This window comes from Alosa alosa, chromosome 10 (assembly GCF_017589495.1).
Source record: "Alosa alosa isolate M-15738 ecotype Scorff River chromosome 10, AALO_Geno_1.1, whole genome shotgun sequence".
Taxonomy (NCBI): Eukaryota; Metazoa; Chordata; class Actinopteri; order Clupeiformes; family Clupeidae; genus Alosa; species Alosa alosa.
The window spans coordinates 24,385,292-24,404,451 of NC_063198.1; the positions used below are offsets into that span (position 1 = coordinate 24,385,292).

The window sequence follows — 19,160 nt, forward strand, 5'->3', positions numbered from 1 at the left end:
CTTTGCTAGGTGAACTTGGCTATTAAACGGGAGACTCTCTGTAGCCCATCTGTAAACAATTCTGGGTCTTAAATTTAAGTCGCATGTTTGCCAATTCTGTGCTATTGGTCTGTATGCATATCCATGTTTGCACTGCTATATCACAAACATATTGTTTGACTGTGGCGCGCAATTTTACGCACGGGGCGCACCTTGAAACAGTTTACCCCTTCCCGAATTCAACCCTTCCCATAACGTGCAGGGTGCATTGTGCTTGCTAGATTCGTTTCGGCCAGCCAGCCACGGTCATATGACCTATATTTCGAAAGAAATTTGACTGTGAACCACAAGTGTGAAATCATGTATGTGAGCCTAAATGGAGAGTGATGTCACCAGTCGAAATAGCTGTAGCCTACCCCCCGAAGCTCACGGTGTGGCAAGCAAAGGACAAAGAAGCAAACGTGATGGATCAATGGCTTCCATGGCACTTGCCAGCAACAAACAACTCAAAACAGTATGTGAACTGTATACTGTATACAATGTGAAATTGGCCTGTGCCATTGTATTTTAATGCCAGTAATAATGGTGGTAACTTGTAGAGCCAATTCTTTTCTGAGGTGGTCCTTTGGCTGTGCTGAAAAGTGAGAACCACTGCCATAGACAGACAACACAGTGACATGGATTTAGTTTGTGGTCTATCTCTTAATGTTGTACGCCTACTGTAGGCTACACTGAAGTGAAAATAGCATTTATAGTTCCACTTTATAGTAAAGCATTCATATTTACTCTAGATTACAAAAGAAAACTTCAGTGAAAGTGTTTCCAACAGGCTTACTCAGAGTACAATAAGACAGCGCTCTATGACATTGGTACGTGGTCAGAAGCATATCGAGACAAAAATGAAGTATAGGCCTAGGCCTGAATACAATTCTGAGTCGATGGCTGGAATGTTGTTGATCAAGAAAAGAACATTCCAGAAGCAATCAGAGCTGGATCAAATGTTCACAAACCTGTTTGGTGCATTCAAACACTCCTTTGCTTTGATACTTTTGATAAAGTCCGACAAGGACTTCGGTTTGTGGATATTTATCCATTGACTCTGTGTTAGTCTAGTTATCATTATAACAAGGGTAAAACATATTTCTGGATAAAACAAAACATGCATATACTTTAAAAGGTTTAAAAGACCATCATTTCTCAGTTCATTTCGATTCACTTCAAAGATTATAGCACCACGTTGTTTAGAATTATTGTGTCAGCTATTGAGGCAACAACTCAAGAAACTGTAATGGCTATCAAACAAATTTAATAAAATGAAAGTTGTAGCCTGCAATCTGTCCATTTTAATCAACTGTCATCTCTTATAAGAGGTCTTCAAATATGAACTGAGCTGCACTCCTCAATTAAAGCATATCATCATACTGACTTCAACAATTGTGGGAATGTTTTAAATTTAGCATGTACAGTATATGAAGTTGAATGGCATATTACAAAATGACTTTTCAGGTTTGAGTTTATGAACAGTCTTGTTCACAATTACAGCTTAATTTCAAATGAGTTAACCTTGTTGTAGGATAAAACAGCATTCCTGCATGAATATGCAGAACTGATTTATTGTTTCATTAAAATGCTATGACTAAATACAATTTTATTAAACTGGAAAAACAGAGTTAAAATCTCTATAAATCAATGGCTCAATCTTTTAACCAATCACTCAAATTTAGAAAAGCTTACTGCATCTTTGAAAAACAACATGACATCTTATGAAGATTCATGATCCCCCTTTCTGCAATATTTGCAATTCTGAATCTATGTGTATGTTAATTGTTGTCACTGTGTACTTTGTGTGTACATGACTATAGTGTTTAAATTAATTTTTGTTTTTCATTTACAGTTGAGGGACTGTGAAGTCAGACAGCTCCCTCTGCAGAGCAGATTTCAGATCGACAAGTTGGCATTTCACTCTGGGCACAGCCTTGATACTGTAGTCCCCAGCTGAATCACTGTGGAAGAACATGGTGAGTCGATTTGATTAATCCAAATGGATACAAATAAATTGATCAAAGTGTTTTAAATCATAGAAAATTTCATGAATTTAACCTTACCTGGAAGCATTCACCTCAACACCCTGCATTCTCAGCTTTGTGGGGTTGACTTCCTCGTATGCAATTAGTAGTTTACCTGAGAACAGCCAAAAGTGTACTTGACTTACATACTCTGAATTGTATTCATTGGCTTTGGTATGAAGTATAAATTATGATCAGAGCTACAAAAGATGAAAGGGTATGCTGTATACAACAACAACACTAATTCAAAACAACAGTTAGCAGTGTCTAGTTACCCATGATGCCAGGGATTTCATTTTCTGATGGACGTTTTCGAATTGCCGGCCAAAGGAAGTGTTTTCCATCTTGCCGATGAAGCAGAATGACAACACGGATATTTGTCATGGTGATATCTGCTTCACTGTCCCGTATGATCACTATCATGCTGTTTAGAGAACAGACATCAGCAACAGTGTTCTCATGTTACATTTACACGTGCATGTCAACACTTTCCAGGTAAATTCATAGTACCTATCTGTAGTGTGGTCTGTGTTACTGTCTGTCCACATGAACGATTGCATGTACTGTCCATCTTTGATGGTGATCTTATTGGTGTCAAACTCAATGTGCTTGTCAGCATTAACACGAATAATGATCTTCTGGAAACCATTGCCTCCTTCTGACATGAGCTGTCCGTTCATGGAGAATCCTTAATTGGTTCAACAGTGGAGACAAATTGCATTTAATTGAATAACATGAACAAGCCAACAATAAAGTAATTCATGCTGGACAATGTGAGCCCTTCATGGAAATACTGAAATATTCAGTATCAATTATATTTCACAAGAGTTCAAGAGAACTAACTTAACATTTAGTTAAGTTAGTTCCCCATGGCGCCGCCCTACCAGATGCAGAGTCCTGCAGCAGTTTGACAGAATGGCCTGCTGGGATGTCAAAGCAGAGTGGCAGAGACTGGCCCTCGGCAGCCATCAAGAACCTCACAGGCTTCCGTACTGCGCAGAGACAAAGAGACAGACAGAGAGTGTGGGAGGAACAGGAGACAATAAGTAATAATAATGCTAATATGTGAAGAATTGAATGGGTGTGTATCTCCTCTGACTGATCTGTATGTAGTTGGGTACCTGATATTACAGTTGGTGGTGGAGATAAACCAGCTCCCTTTGGGACTTGAGAGACGGAGACAAAAGTGAGAGACGGAGACAAAAGTGAGAGAGAGACAAAAGTGAGCCACAGCAAAACAAGGAGACAGTAAGATATAAGGTCATCTCTGTTGATCTCAGAAGACTTATTTTACTTAGTTGTGTTACCTGCTATTGCCGGCAAAGATCCTTGCTTACGCTCCACTTGATCCCTCCTTGTTGCCGGTGACTTTTGTCTTACTAAAAATTCTGGATGGAGAGATGGAAATACTGAGGCGTTTATACGATTTGTCATGATGTTGCTTTAGATCAACTTCACCATCCTGCTCAGTCAATGTCAAATAGGCTTTATAAGTCCTCAGGTGTAGTTAAATAAAAAGCTGTGGGTACGAATTTGATCAAAGTGATTTAAACCAACTTGGCCTCTTTAGTGGTCCTCCGCCAAGAGAATAGCCGTTCAAATGACTTTGGAAACTGCCAGAACTACTTTTGTCGCCTAGGAAGAATGAACAAGAACACAATCAATGGTGACCCCATGACATGAAATGTAGGCATGAACTGGTGTTCGATTTGTATCTTCATCTCTGGCATCCTTCATTTGCTGTTCTATAACAGTATTATACTGTTGCCCATCTTTACCTACTCTGCATACCTCACTGAACTTGTTGGTGTCAACCTTTGGGTGAAATATACCTGACTTGCTATTAAAGTGCATTATATTCAGACTTTAATTTAGAAGATGTGCTTGAAGCAAGGCAACACAATATGTACAATATCATTGAACATGAGTCCATCATATTAAATTATTAAAGAAATATCTTGGTAGAATTTATATTTATGCCTAGTCAAAAACAACTAAAAGCGTCATGATCCTACCCGATCAACAATGTTACATAGTCTAATATCAAGCATTCCAGGCACACATTGCAAATGTCAGAGACTTCATTCTCCACATTGTAAGTCAGTGTATTATCAGAATGAATTTGACGCCGTTATTTTGAGGTAATAGATCTGCATTGTGTTGCTTAAGCAAAACAAGGAATGGAAAGAGTGTCCATAGAACAGTATGTAGGCATGCTTATTTATATATATAAATATATATATATACCAAAATGAGGTAGCCTAGAAATCTAGACGCATCCTAGCGGCAGCGAATTACATTTGTTGCCAGGGCTAGTCTAGCAACTCTCTGTTGGCTTGTGAGCTCGAAAAATTAAACTTCTATCAGGCCAATCAAATCGTGTATAGAGTCTTTAGGCGGGCTCAACATAATGATTGATGGCAGAGTTGCAACGGTTTGGCTTGAATTCCCTGCTACTTGAAAACAAATAAGATAGATGTTGCTGTTGGCGAACAGTGTAATACGAGTTAAGCTTTTATTAAGTTGGCAAAAGTTTAAACTAGTTAACTAGCTCCGCTGGTGGGAAACGCATGGGACTCATAGCGCTGTCCTATTGCGTGCAGAGGGAATTTGAAAGACAACCGATTATCCCACCCCTTGGACTGAGCACTGCGAACGGTGCCCTGACCCTACATTTTAATGTGGGTCTGGCTCGTCAGGCTAAAAATGAGGTTCATGCATGTGCAATGTATTATGTTGACTTTTAATAAAGCTCTTGATTATCACACATCTATGATGGGAAACTTCAACTGGACTATTCAGTTCACAACAATGATTTGTGAAATATCTCAGGTAAGCAGTCAAACGTTACCATGATTTACTGTATTCATTAGTATACAGTTATTTTAACATAGTGGTAATAAGAGGGGAAATACAGTATGATGCTGATTGGACTTTTGTTTGGATAACTATTTTCTATCACTATCATATGAGAAGTAATGCCAGAATGCGATGCTTATAACAGAGTTTCATTTCTTTCATTTAGTGACTTTTACTTACGGACGGTTGCCCTTGAGGGTTGGGAAAACATCCTGGTAGAATGGACAGCAGGCTTCTCTCCCTCTTTGGGTTTGTTGGCCACCTGAGAGTCCTCGCCCTCGGGTTTGGTGACCACCATGGAGGTGAGTGGGGTCACAAAACTGTACTTGAGAGAGAGATCAAGGGCCTCCTTCTTCACTGCCTCCTTCTCCTCGCCGGTCAGTATCAACCTAAAACATGTACAGCAGGAGTTCAGCTTCTCACACAGCAGATATTTATTCATTTATTCATTTAGCAGACCACACGTATGCACTGTCCACTTACTCCTTCTCCAGAAGCTGTTTCACGGTGAGGCAGGCCCATAGTCTCTGGAGGAAGTTTTCAAACCCACTCATCACTGCAGGCAGTTTGTCAGCTTTAGTGGCCTTGATATCACTGTATTTCACCATGTCATGTTTCTGTCATGGGTATTGTAAAATAGCAGAAAAGTACCGAACAGGTTAGACATGACATTTGGCATGTTTAACCTGCATCAATACCACAGCATGACAAGCAGGGATGTTGATATAAACTGTATGAAATGCATTTCATGAAATTAGTTCAATCAAGAGTGACTCACTGATATTGCTATAACATCTGTATTGAAGTCATCTATGTTGTTGTCAAGGATCTTTCCCAGCGACTACAATCTCCGAGCCATTGTAGTAATAGCTGAAGGTGGTTTGGGTCAGGTTTGTAGCACCCGTGTAGTTTATCTGCACACTTGTTAAGAGAGGAGTTGCCACTTCTTCATAAAATCCCTTTGGAAAAATATAAAATAACAGACAAATAGTGGCTAGGACCTACACTTATGTTGTCATTTTATACCAACATGTGAACTGAATCGGTGGGATGACTTTTATAGTGAGGTGGTTGTGAAGTCAGTCCAGTTGCTGCTACCAGGCACACAGAGGGATAGAAAACAAACTAATTTTGAAGCAATTAAGCTGATGAAACTTGAAGGCGCCCTACACAGCTTTAGATATTTTTGGCGACTGCACTAGTCTAGACCATCCTCTGAAGCAGTGTTTCTCAAAGTGTGGTCCGGGGAGCACTGGTGGTCCGCGGGCAGATGTGGCAAAATATAATATAGATGAGTTGTTTGCAATATTGAACCAACTTGTATGTAAATCTAAACAGTTCTGCAACACTGCCTATATGTAAGAGATGCCAGTTTAAATCATATGAATCCTCACAATAAGCAAGGTGCAAAGACAATAACCAAGGTGGTGTTTCAGTGAGTAGGCCTGTGTACTGTTGAAGTAGGTCTAATCTTTTTTTTTTTTTTATAGTAAAGTGGTCCGTGAGTTTCTTTTTTATTGGTTAAGTGGCCCTTGGTCTGAAAAAGTTTGAGAAACACTGCTATAGAGTAACGATATATTTATATTTTACTCCGCTGTTGTAAATAGCAAACTTCTCGTGACTTATCCCCCCCCTGTACAAAATGAAAATGCTTTTGTGGTGGACGTGAAGGATTAACAACAGGCAAAAACTATTATCTCCAAAGAGCCAAATCTACTGACAATGGTAATGTTTCATGATTATCGCGAGATTTGTCGGGCCGCCGTTCTGGAAGTTCCATGGCTGGTTTTCTCGGTAGCGACTCTATGCTGTTAGTACGGTATGCTTTGTTTACCATCAAACTGGCTTCGTTATAAAGGTTATTAAAGGGTAGCAGGGTAACGTCACTTCCGTTGGCATTCAAACCACGGTTCAAACATAACAGAGAGCTAGATCTGGAGCCTATTGTAGGCTGTCCACAAAGACCACATGTTTTTTAAAGTGTATTCGGGGCACAGTAGCTAGCAGATGGTGAGGTGATGTTAGCTGTACTGTATGTGACAAAAAATGTTTTAGCTTAGAAATCGAGTTACATTGCTTATAGCACCAAGGTGAAAATCTTGCATAGTGTACCTTTAAAATTCAAATTAACATTAAAACACTTTGACTATGGTAATTAGAATGGTGCAGACACATTTAAACAAACAAAACACAAATACAAAACCTATAAATCAAACCAAAGTAGAATCTATGGAAGATACCAAAATATTAAGAAATAGTTATACATATATAATCAGTAAACAATGACTATTTCCAAATGTGACTAGTATGATGAAAATAATCTGCTCAGCCAGCTAGGTGTTTCCTAAAATATGTTTTCCTGTATTCACACAAAAAGTTTAATGCTTAGCCATATTTTTTTTCATTGCATCAAGTAGGGCTACAGTAGATAGATGATAGAAACATAAACCCTCTACAAATTAGTATTGCTAAGCTTTATGTATATGCTGTAAGGATGTGGAGTTATTAGCGGTTAGTCTCCGTCCGTACTACATGCAGAGGGAGTTCTTGCACGCAATTGCTGTCTGTGTTTACGTTCCACCTCGAGCTCTTCCGGATACAGCGTGTGACGTCATCCACTCCACAATCGCAAGGCTTCAAACCCAACACACTGACGCCTTTTTTGTGATCTCTGGCGACTTCAATCTCATAACACTGGATTCCACACACAAATTTTTACCAGTATGTTGACTGCCCTACAAGGAAAAACAGGACAATAGACCTCATGTATGCAAACGTGAGGGATGCATACAGTGCAAACCCCCTCCCCCCACTGGGAAAGTCAGACCACAACCTCATTCATCTCCAGCCAATGTACAAGCCCAAAGTACAGAGGCTACCAGTTCCCACACGCACCTTCAGGAAGTGGACACCCGAAGTGGATGAGGCTCTGAGAGACTGCTTCGAGTGTACTGACTGGAGTGTGTTACAGAATGGAGAGGACTTGGAGGAGGTCACACAGTGCACAACTGACTACCTGAACTTCTGCATGGACATTGTTGTTCCCACCAGAACTGTACGCTGCTTTCCCAACAACAAGCCTTGGATAACCAGCAATGTCAAGACCCTTCTCAACAGGAAAAAAGATGGCGTTCAGAGAGGGGGACATGGCAGAGCTGAGAGGCGTGCAAAGGGGAACTCAAATTCAAGCTGAAGGAAGCTAAGGAGGATTACAGAAAGAAGGTGGAACAGAAGCTGCAGGAAAACAACTTGAAGGAGACATGGGACTGCATGAAGGTTATCACTGGCCTGAAGAAGAACAGCAGCTCTGTGGAGGGGGACCTGGACAGGGCGAACCAGTTGAACCGCTTCTACAACAGGTTTGACTGCCCTGCTCCAGCTCCAATGGCGGTGGTCTGTCCACCATCCCCAGCCCCACCCTCACACCCCTCAATACCAGCGCAACACTCACCTCCATCATCACAGGCTATCGTACCCCCACCATCACTGGATTCTGCACCCCTCCCCCACATGGCGATCATGAACAATGAGGTGACAACAACCTCAGTCAACAGCCATCAGACACACAGATCCCAGAAGCACCCCTCCCCCTCCCCTCCCCTTACACCCCTCACCATTACAAAAGATCAAGTGACAGTCCAACTTAAGAAATTGCGCAGCAATAAAGCAGCTGGGCCTGACAGACTGTGCCCAAGGCTACTCAAGGCCTGTGCTGCTGAACTGGGGGAGCCACTGAAGCACATCTTCAATTTGAGCCTACGCCTTGGACAAGTTCCAACACTGTGGAAGACATCATGTCTCACCCCTGTCCCTAAGAAGCCACACCCTAGTGAGCTTAATGACTACAGACCTGTCGCTCTTACATCACATGTGATGAAGACAATGGAGCGATTGGTCTTAGGCATGCTCAGACCCCAGGTACGCCATGCACTAGACCCGTTACAGTTTGCTTACCAGGAGAAAGTGGGCGTGGACGATGCCATCACTTATCTTCTACACAGGACCCATTCCCACCTGGACAAGGGGAAAAGTGCTGTGAGAATCATGTTCTTTGATTTCTCAAGTGCTTTTAACACCATCCAGCCCCTCAGATTGGGAGACAAGCTCTTGCAGATGAGTGTGGACGCTCACCTGGTAACCTGGATTACAGATTACCTGACCCGGCGACCACAGTTAGATCAGACTGAAGAACTGTCTCTCTGACACTGTGATCTTCAGCACCGGAGCACCACAGGGAACTGTGCTCTCTCCAGTCCTGTTCACCCTGTACACATCTGACTTCTGCTACAACACCGAGTCATGCCACATGCAGAAGTTTTCCGATGATACTGCAATTGTGGGGTGTATCAGGAACGGGCAGGAGGAGGAGTACAGGAGCCTGGTGGAGGACTTTGTGCAATGGTGCAAACTCAATCATCTTCAACTTAACACTTCAAAGACCAAGGAGATGGAGGTGGATTTCCGCAGGTCTAAGCCCACTCTGCTACCAGTCCACATTGATGGGGTCAATGTGGAGGTGGTTAGCACCTACAAGTATCTGGGTCTCCACCTGGACAATATACTGGACTGGTCAGCCAACACTGACGCACTCTACAAGAAAGGGCAGAGCAGGCTGTACTTCCTGAGGAGGCTGCGGTCCTTCAATGTGTGCAGTAAGCTCCTCAGGATGTTCTACCAGTCTGTTGTTGCCAGCATCCTCTTCTATGCAGTAGTATGGTGGGGAGGAAGCACAAGGAAGAAGGATGTGGGGCGAATTGACAGGCTGGTAAGGAAAGCTGGCTCTGTAGTTGGAGCTGAACTGGAGTGCATCACTTCACTATCTGACAAAAGGACCCTGAACAAACTGATCAACATGTTGGACAATGAGTGTCACCCACTCCACAGCACTATTGTTAAGCAGAAGAGCCTGATCAGCTGGAGACTTCGCTCACTGCCTTGCACAACTGACAGACTGAGAAAGTAATTTGTCCCCAGGGCCATTGAACTGTTCAATGCCTCAAGAGGAGAGATAGACTTCTCTGCATAGTCTGTCTGCCTCTTCACCCCCTCCATGTTTGGTACTGTCTGTCCACTAGCCACTTGTACCACTGTCTTTATGCCTCACTGTTTGCGTGCTATTTTAGCACATCAGCACATATGCATAACCCCCATGCCACAGCCGAACTGTGGCCACACTTATACATTTTCTTAAATAGTTAAATATATAGATATATAGACTTTACTTTACTTTATTTCTGCATTGCTGCACTGTTGACTTACTCATTTGCACTATCACCATGACCACTATCACCATTGCACTACCACCATGACACTCATTCACACAGAGCACCTTAGAGCACCTTACCATACCTTATGCACAGAGAATCACAGGCTCAGTCCCTGCCTCAGTCATTGCAAGCGCCTCTGATTTATTAATCACCACTATGTGGATACTGTTTTTAGAATTGATTTAGATGAAGTGTTAGTATAATTTGTATTTTTGTAAATTGTATTTTAGTATATTTTTATATATTGTATTAAGTGTTAGTATAATTTGTATTTTAGTATATTTAGCATATTCTTTATCTTCTACTGTCCTTACTGCTTAGTTGTGTTTTTATATTATATACTTTAATTACTCTTTCTGCTGTTAAAGAATGTGTTTGTGTTGTATGTATGCTGCTGCTGAGACCTTGAATTTCCCCTGGGGATCAATAAAATATCTATCTATCTATCTATCTATCTATCTATCTATCTATCTATGTGTCAATCAATCTAACAATTGTGGTGAGACGCATCTGTACCTTGAGCTGTTGAGCTGCGTCTGAGTCCTCGTAGATCCTGCGTGCCAGACCACTGTTCTCCTGGGCCATCTTCTGCAGGAACTCAAAGTTCACATCAAACCCAAATCCAAGGCAGTACAGAGGAAACTTCTTCCCAATGGCCTTTCTCACATTAGACTGGATTTTCCCTTGATTAGTTTCTCCTTCAAGAGGCAAAATAATCCATTATAATATTTGAGCCGATCTCATGTTAAAGTTTAAATCAGAGCTCCCAGGCTGAGATGAGTTTTCACACCTGATGTGGGATCTCCATCTGTTAGCAGTATGAGAATGGAGGCTGAGCCGTTCCTGGGGTGTTGCTGAATCATCTCTACTCCTTTCAGCACAGCAGCGTTGATGTCTGTTGCTGAAGAGGGGATCCAACACACGCATCATACAACTTCCAATATGTACACTGTAGAGTATAATAAATAAATACTAAATACTCCTACTGTGACTACTATAACAACAACTACTACTAACACTAGTATGGTTACTACTACTACTACTACCCAACTGCTACTAATGACAATAAGAATAATAAGTTCTAAGTTCTCAAGAAAAGTTTTATTTACACACTACTGTCTAAGTTAAATTAACACTGAAGGCTTATTATTCTGCAATGTAAACAATTATTTCCTGATGAGGTCTATCTCACCACCATGATCTGTAATCCCTTTGACAAACTGTTTTGCCATCTCCAGATTAGTTTGGGTGGCTTGGAGGAGTTCGCGTTTCCATGGAGATACATTGCTATTGAATAGGATGAGACCAAAATAGTCATCTTCAGCTAAGTCATCCAGAATCTTCAGTAAAGCCCCTCGAGTCTGCAGAAAAGGTTGCAGATCTTGGTTGAAATGTACAGCACACCTCCACTGCTTTTTACAAATCTATTGGGTGCCACTTTACCTGAGCAATTTTCTTTCCATGCATAGAGCCACTCTGATCAATAATGAAGACCACATTTTTGGGGATACGTGCAAGGTCAGCTGGTGCAAAGAAATGAACAAAGTAGCCGCCATGTTCCTTGGGGTACAGAACATGTAGAGTATAAAGACAGCCACATAAAACACTTTGACTAAATAGAATGGTGCAGACACATTTAAACAATCAGTTAAACTTTACTTGACGTCATCTAAAAAGAGTGACATGACACTGTCATGACCGTGTCATAAACATTATAAACAAGTCATAAACGTTTATGACATAACACGTCTGTCACTCGCTTATGACAAGTGTCATTTGGCTTTTGTCATAACAAGTTAGGGTTAGGGTTAGTGTCATTTGGTTTTTTCATGACAAGTTAGGGTTAGGGTTAGTGTCATTCGGTTTTTGTCATGACAAGTTATGACAGTGTCATGTCAATCTTATGTAGATACCGTCAAGTAATGTGTTACCAAACAATCAAGCCACAAATAAAAACAAAACAAAAGGCATGCACACAGAATACACACATTATTGGTGCCATTTACAAACAAATTAAATATGAAAATATAAAATACTTTACTGTAAGGGTTTTGATTCCCAGATTTTTCTCTAGAGGAATTTAATAAGTTTGGCTTTTGGGAATAAATTTAAAATAATAGATTGACCTTGGAGACTCACAATCACAAAGTCATTTACATACCGTTACATCACCTTGGGACCGTGGTCTGTCAACATCATAAAGGATTTTCAAATCTCCCTTAAGTCCTGTCTCTCCACAACCATCACAATCCATTTGCTGTCCATGAGTGGGGTAGAAACTTACCCATGCCTAAAATGGGAAGACATTGAGATAAAGGTGAAGCAAAGTACACCAAGAAAATGTACATTTCTTTATGCTGATTCAGACATGGTCACGCCAGTTAAACAGCTTTCTGAAAGTATAGTAGCCTATAACAAGTTTACAGTACATGTTGATCATGGGAAAATCCTGTGCATTACCTGTTTGTCAGCACGTGTGGTTGTGATGGCATTGGCCAAGCTTTTCTCACCCAAGGAGCCCTTAACTTCCAAAAAGTTTATTCCAGGCTTCTCATAAATGTTTACATCAATCTGTTGTAGGAGACATGAACCTTGTATGGATTATATGGAAATAGCACTTACATATTTATTGTGGTCTCTCTCTTTGAGTAAGAGAGTCAAAAGAAAGTAAAAGATGTCCCTTTAATGAATTTGACACAGTGTCTCCTTATCATACCCATTTACTTTTTTTTACCTTAAAATCTTTGACAATTTGACCAGGTTGGGCATTGATCAGCAACTCATATTTGCCAAGACGACGATGGAGCAGTTCTTCATAGGTGAGTTCAAATGTCACCTTGCTATGAGCGGCGATAGTCACAGATGTTTTGAAATCCTCCAAAGTCCTGCCCACCGAACTAAGAGCATGCAATGAAAAAGCATTAAATGTGCTATAGTATAATGAAACATACAAAATGACCAACAAATGTCAACAGAATGTGAAGAATGTAACATAATGTCAAAAATGCCTTGATATCAACTGAAGTTAGCAAACAACCAACTAGCTTCTGACAAAACACCCATAAAATAGCATTCTGTACATCAGGTGTACTGTGTATGGAGGATTTGACATATTTAGGTGTATACATCTATTTTCCATTGTTCATGTCAATAAATAGTTTTAAATTAATCAATAATTAAATACAACAATAATAACTTTCATTATATAATAATATAATGTATTAATATATATTATATATTATAATACCTTAATACCTTCAATGTATTTGTCATGTTTTATTCCATAATTTGTTTTTATTTTTCAGTATGTATTGACACATCTCATCACATTGACACACACACAATAGTCAGTCAGTACGAAAATAAACTGAACAATCGGTTTTATCTAGCTTGAGTTGCTGCATTTAACAGCTAATGCAGCCAGGCAGCTACAGTGCTACACTCTGGAGGCATGTTAATGCCATATTTTCCACTACATGCAACTGAGTGTTGACCCTGAGGGAGAATGCAGAGGCAGCCCCCGTTTCTAGTGAAGGCCCAAAGATGCACTGGAACTGTTTCATGAATGCCTAGTTGTTGTCTTCACATGCATGTTAATGACATCCAGCTGAGAGCTTGCTTGTTTTGCTTTATTTAACACCTGCTTTGTGTACGCGCCAAGAAAGTAAAGGAAGGGAGGAAGGTAGGTATGATATGGATGCCTTTTGAATGGTGAGTTTGGGAAGAGTTTTACTGTATTTCAATGGCAAAATACCCTAGAAATCTAGAAGGAAGGGAGGAAGGTAGGTAATAATGATAACTTTTGCCCCTTGCCTCGCAGGGAACCAATCATATCTGTGTATCTGATATAGGCGGGCCAGAGACGAGCTAACAAATGACAGATGTACAGTGTTATTCAATTGTGTCGAAGTCCGGTCAAAATCGTAACATGAAAAATTATATTAAAAAACAAAAACGCTGTGGCTAGAAGGAGACAGATAAGACCCCATTTGGAAAAATGCATACTATTTCAATGAGGTTTTATCACTGAAAACGATTATTTCTGAAAACTTTGGCCAAAGTTGAGATGTGGGGAAACTCATGGTTTCACTTTCATCAAGGGAAAACAGCTTGTTGCATTGTGACATGTTGTTCCCTTGTTTGTTTGAAATCTCTGATTGACCACCTGTTCGAGGGATTTGCGACAGCCTTCCCCAGCTGTTTATAACATGTTTGTAGCATATCGGTGTTCAGTGAATTATCAGTTTTTCCTAATAGCCTACCTGATATCTTAGATTTCACTAACGAGTGTTGTAGGATATATTGACGGCACAATAACTTTTACAAAAGACCAGAAAACAATGTTAAAGCATTTGTGGAGAAGAAGGATGGTTTGTGTGTTCTTCCTACATCTCAAGGGAAGCTACTTCGTTGCTCTGATTGGTTAGGTCTATTTAATTGAGTGCAGAGGCATTCCCCCCCTGTATCGGTTGATACACACGCCCCATAATTACGTCCCAACGGAGCAGTATCAGACTCATATTCTGACTAGAATTTGAGTATGACAACGCCAGGCTACCTGAGACTCAGTTATTTACTCAAAGTTATTTGACTTCCCTGCAGTGTGCCTGCTGATCAGTTGGGGGATGGTCTAAGGTAGCGTTCATACTATCCTGTTGGGGAAATGGTCTAAGTGGGCTAAATGGTGTTCACATTGACAGACTTTTTCAGATCCAAAACACAACTATTCAAAAGTGTTAAAAACATGTGAGGTTGATTGTGTTCATGTTGTTGCTATTTGTATTTAACTAAATATCCAGATATACCAACTTCTGACTCTACTTACAGCATTTGTTGAAGAAATAGCAGATCAACATACTTTTAAAAAAATATATGTTTATGTTAATGAATTATACATTCAAAATGAACAAGATCAATGGATGTTTATGTAGGCTAATTTGTCTGTTACATAGGTCTGGGCATCCGAACTTTTTCCCTGGCCAGAACAAATTGACTTAGCTAAGGCAGGCAGTTAAGCAATGACCCATTATTGAAAAAAAAATGCTTTTTCTAAATTTGAGCCTTTAGCACTTTTTTTTGTTTGTTTGTTTGTGCCATGGCCATCCAAATGCGACAGTCGAATTGACAATTGAATTTGAGCCTGGAGGTCAAAAACGCCCGTCAGTCTGAACAGCCCTTAATTGAGCCCTGTGGCCTCAGCAGTGCTCAGCATAGATATTGGAAAGCTAGATACCGCATTGGGTTTGGGTTCTATTAGTGCATAAATGTGGCTGCCATATTTCTGGGGGCAACACCTTTACTCTATAGTGCTCACACCGTCACAGATCAACAAGAGCACCGATGCAAAACCACAGACGAAAGGTTATCATGTTGTGTAATGGAGTTGACAAAACATGTTAAAAAGCATAGACGACCTCTTTTAGAAATCTTAAATCAACAGTGGACTGTGCAGTCAAACCTAAGCAGCCAAACAAAGTCCCCAACTGGGACATTTTTCAAAAAAGTCAATGCACATCCAAAGTCCCTTGTTGGCTAACACGTAACGAGGAGTCTGCAAACAGAAAACATGGGTATAATCCACAAAGAATTGACCTCAATGATTCCGTGAATACACTTCTGAACACGCTCCCCCAGTTGTATCAAATGGTCCACAGCTGAGTAGCCATGAACGGCCTCAGAAAATACCAGGGGGTTCTTGGCTTTATCTAGAGGCCATATGAAGCTTTGCCAAGCAGACACTTTTATTCAAAGTGGCTTATAAAACAGATATATACAGTACATCCTATAGTCAGTAGCTGTAGTAGTTTAAATTTGAAAACAGTTTAAATGTATTGTTGCCATATCGATCATGTTAACATGTGATAAATATCAATGTTATGTTTGTTGTACCAACTTTTTTGTTCTCTTCTATTAACTGTCCTGCATCTGTGACAGAATTTTGTTGATGAATGTGTCAAACATTTACAAGTTTGTGTACTTTGCCCCGTGGGTATTAAGGTTTTGAGGTTGTCCAGCATGAAACAAACTGAATATGTGCACACTGGAAACATTTTATGTCTGCTGTCACTGTGACAGCAAAATATGTTTTGTGGTTTGATTGTTTACCTGACAAGTCCAGCACTTTGGCCTCGTGAGACAGCCTGACTGTACTGCTGCTGGGCCTCCTCTTTCTGTTTAACAACCCCATCGTATGTTTGCCCATCAATAGTCCTGTAGTTAAAAGCAGGGACAAAGACAGATGATTATTAGAATGATGTAGGCCTAATGATATTGTACCAGTTTAATTAGAATGTCTAGATATTTAACGGTCTGCAATTTAGATTTATGGATATAGAGTAAATTGGACTACCAACATTCTAAATTTGCTGATGAAGGCGGTTTTGGGGATCTTCACATGGAAGTCAATCTCATTAGAGTCGTCACGGTGTTCGCCACACGACTTGTGATAACTGTGATAGCATAGCGACTGGTTACCGTGGAGTTGATGTGAAAGCTGTAGATATCCCAGTTTCTTGACTGCAAATAAGACAATAATTGAAGGTTAGATAGAAATGTATAATTACTTTGGTTGTGGTTTGTTGACAACACAATTCTAAATCTCTCAAAACAAATAGTTATGATGGAAAATACTAAAAGGATTAACTAGAAAATAATTAACATGCCAGAACTGAATAGAGACATTATTTTGTAAGGACCTAATGCCTTTCACAGAATTGTAGTGATTTTACACTTAATATTTCAAGATCTACAGTATGCCTGACCTCAGGACATGATGTGATAGCTTTACAAAGGGGAGGCACTATAAAGGTTTAATAAATCCACTCATAAGTAGGCAAATGTCAGAAAAACATTATGTTTTCCTTTTCCCCGTGGCCACTCAAGATATTATTGCACATTAGTGCATGTGGCATTATTACTATTTATTTAATGTCACTTCAGCATCTGAGTTTTCCATTTGTTTTTTTTTTACTAAAAATAAAACGGGTCCTACCTTCAAAGAGAGGGCAGAGTCTGAGGCAGTGAACAGAAGGCTGAATATAAACACAGCTGCTGCTAGATCCATTATGGCAATGCAGACCAGGTCTCGCACACAGACATTTCATATGAGGTCAGAGGCTGCTATTGGCTGCTGCAAGCTGAAAGCACTGTTTAGTTTAGTTTAGTTGCCCTTGCTCCCCAGCAGGGGGCGAAGGGCATTGTAATTGTGCGTGTGTGTGTGTGCATGTGTGTGTGCATGCCTGTGTCTGTGTGTGTATGTGTTTGCACACATAACTTAAATGCTACTAGTTTCATTTACCTTATAATTTCAGACATGCTAGATGTTAATCTGAATCAGAATTTGGATGCAGGAGTTTGATGTCATTTTCTCCAACACTGCAAGACAAGGGAAAGGGTTTGCACTTGCCTGACTGCAGCTATGTACTGTTATGTTATTGAATTCAGCAAAAAGTGATTGTGTGCACATCCCACCTTCTGCCAAGTGCAGGACAAAAAAACTTACTCAAATGAAAAAATATAATGTCCGCAACACTGCTTTTGACTCCCATATATTTAATGCACAACAGGTAACGCTTCAACCCTGCTGATTGTAAGGCCTACATATATCCCTTCATCAAATGTGTCCACCATTTGCCTGAAGAAGACCCAGTTGGGAGGCACAACACTTGCCGCCTGCCGCAATGTTGATGCAATTCTTGTCACACGCCATATGTTTGATGTGATTTCCTGTATTCTGGGATTTTGGGGATGGCCAATACTAAATTCAATCAGATTCATAGCCTACATCCTGATTTGTTGATATTGAGGCAATGATTCCATGCAAAGGCTTGGGCTTTAGGGCCCCCTGACCCCTTGGGCCCCTGGGTCTGGGCCCGGTAGGCCCGTGCAGTAATCCATCCCTGAGCTTACTACTTCCTTAATGTTTCCAAGTGTGTGTGTGTGTGTGTGTGTGTGTGTGTGTCTCACAATATGTATCTCCTTGCACTGATGTAATCTCTCAGCATGCGGAGAAGTGCATGACCCTTCACCTGTTTTAACAGCTTCTGTTTTAAGAGAGCACAAAAGCAAATGATGCAAACAGCACAATATCTACAACTTCAGAACATTTAGAAAAACATCCAACCTGCCTGTCCCTTCCTGGTAGCTTCATTTCTTCCTGTTTGTTGCCCTTTTGTACCATTGTACCATGGCCAATTCAAATGGTATCAAGAAAAAAGGACGAATGTGCAAAACCATATGCATAAATGTTCAGAAGTGATTTTCTGAAATGTAATTTGATAGCCTATACTTTTGGGCAAATTGTTAATGATTATTAAGGAGAAAGAAACAAACATCATTCCCTCCAAGAAGTGAACCACTGCAGGGTTGTCCAGCAGGATAAGACCATACAGTGACACCCACTGGATGATCAGCGTCATTATTCTCTCTTTGACCTACACCAGCCCAGTGTTCACTGACTGCCAGGGGCGTGCAGATACCTTTGAAGGGGCAGGGGCTCAAATAATAATTTAAAAAAAGGGCACATGGAACAAATTTTTTCATGTCTACACAGAGATCATAGGCTATAAGGCTACATATTTTTGATTAAATTCAAAGCTAATTTTAATAGCCTAGAAATCTACGCACCCTAGAGGCAGCAAATAGCCTATGTTATTGCCTAGTCTGGCTTGTCAGGCTATAATTTTAATGTTTATCTTTTCACAGTGAACTACCACCATTAGCAAGCTGGTGTCTTGCAGATTCACGTGCTGTGCGTGTGGCCACTGAGTGAAACGTAGCCTATAGAACGACGTGTGGAGGTGGGTTACTTAAACAACTACAGTAGCCTACTGTATGTCGTCGGCTTATGACGATTTAGAAAAGGTTTGTCTACTCTGTTTTATGAACTAGGTCTACTAACCTAAGCTACTATAACATAGTAACCTAAACAGAATATGTTATGAACGTTCAGCCTTAGATTTTCGAAGCTGCCAGGTTATTGAAATGGATG

The 19,160-nt window shown here is 40.5% G+C and overlaps 1 pseudogene; it reads right to left on the bottom strand.

Moving 5' to 3' along the window:
• Nucleotides 1-1,302: 1,302 nt before the first annotated feature.
• Nucleotides 1,303-17,281, bottom strand: LOC125301735 (annotated as a pseudogene).
• Between the last annotated feature and the right edge of the window lie 1,879 nt (nt 17,282-19,160).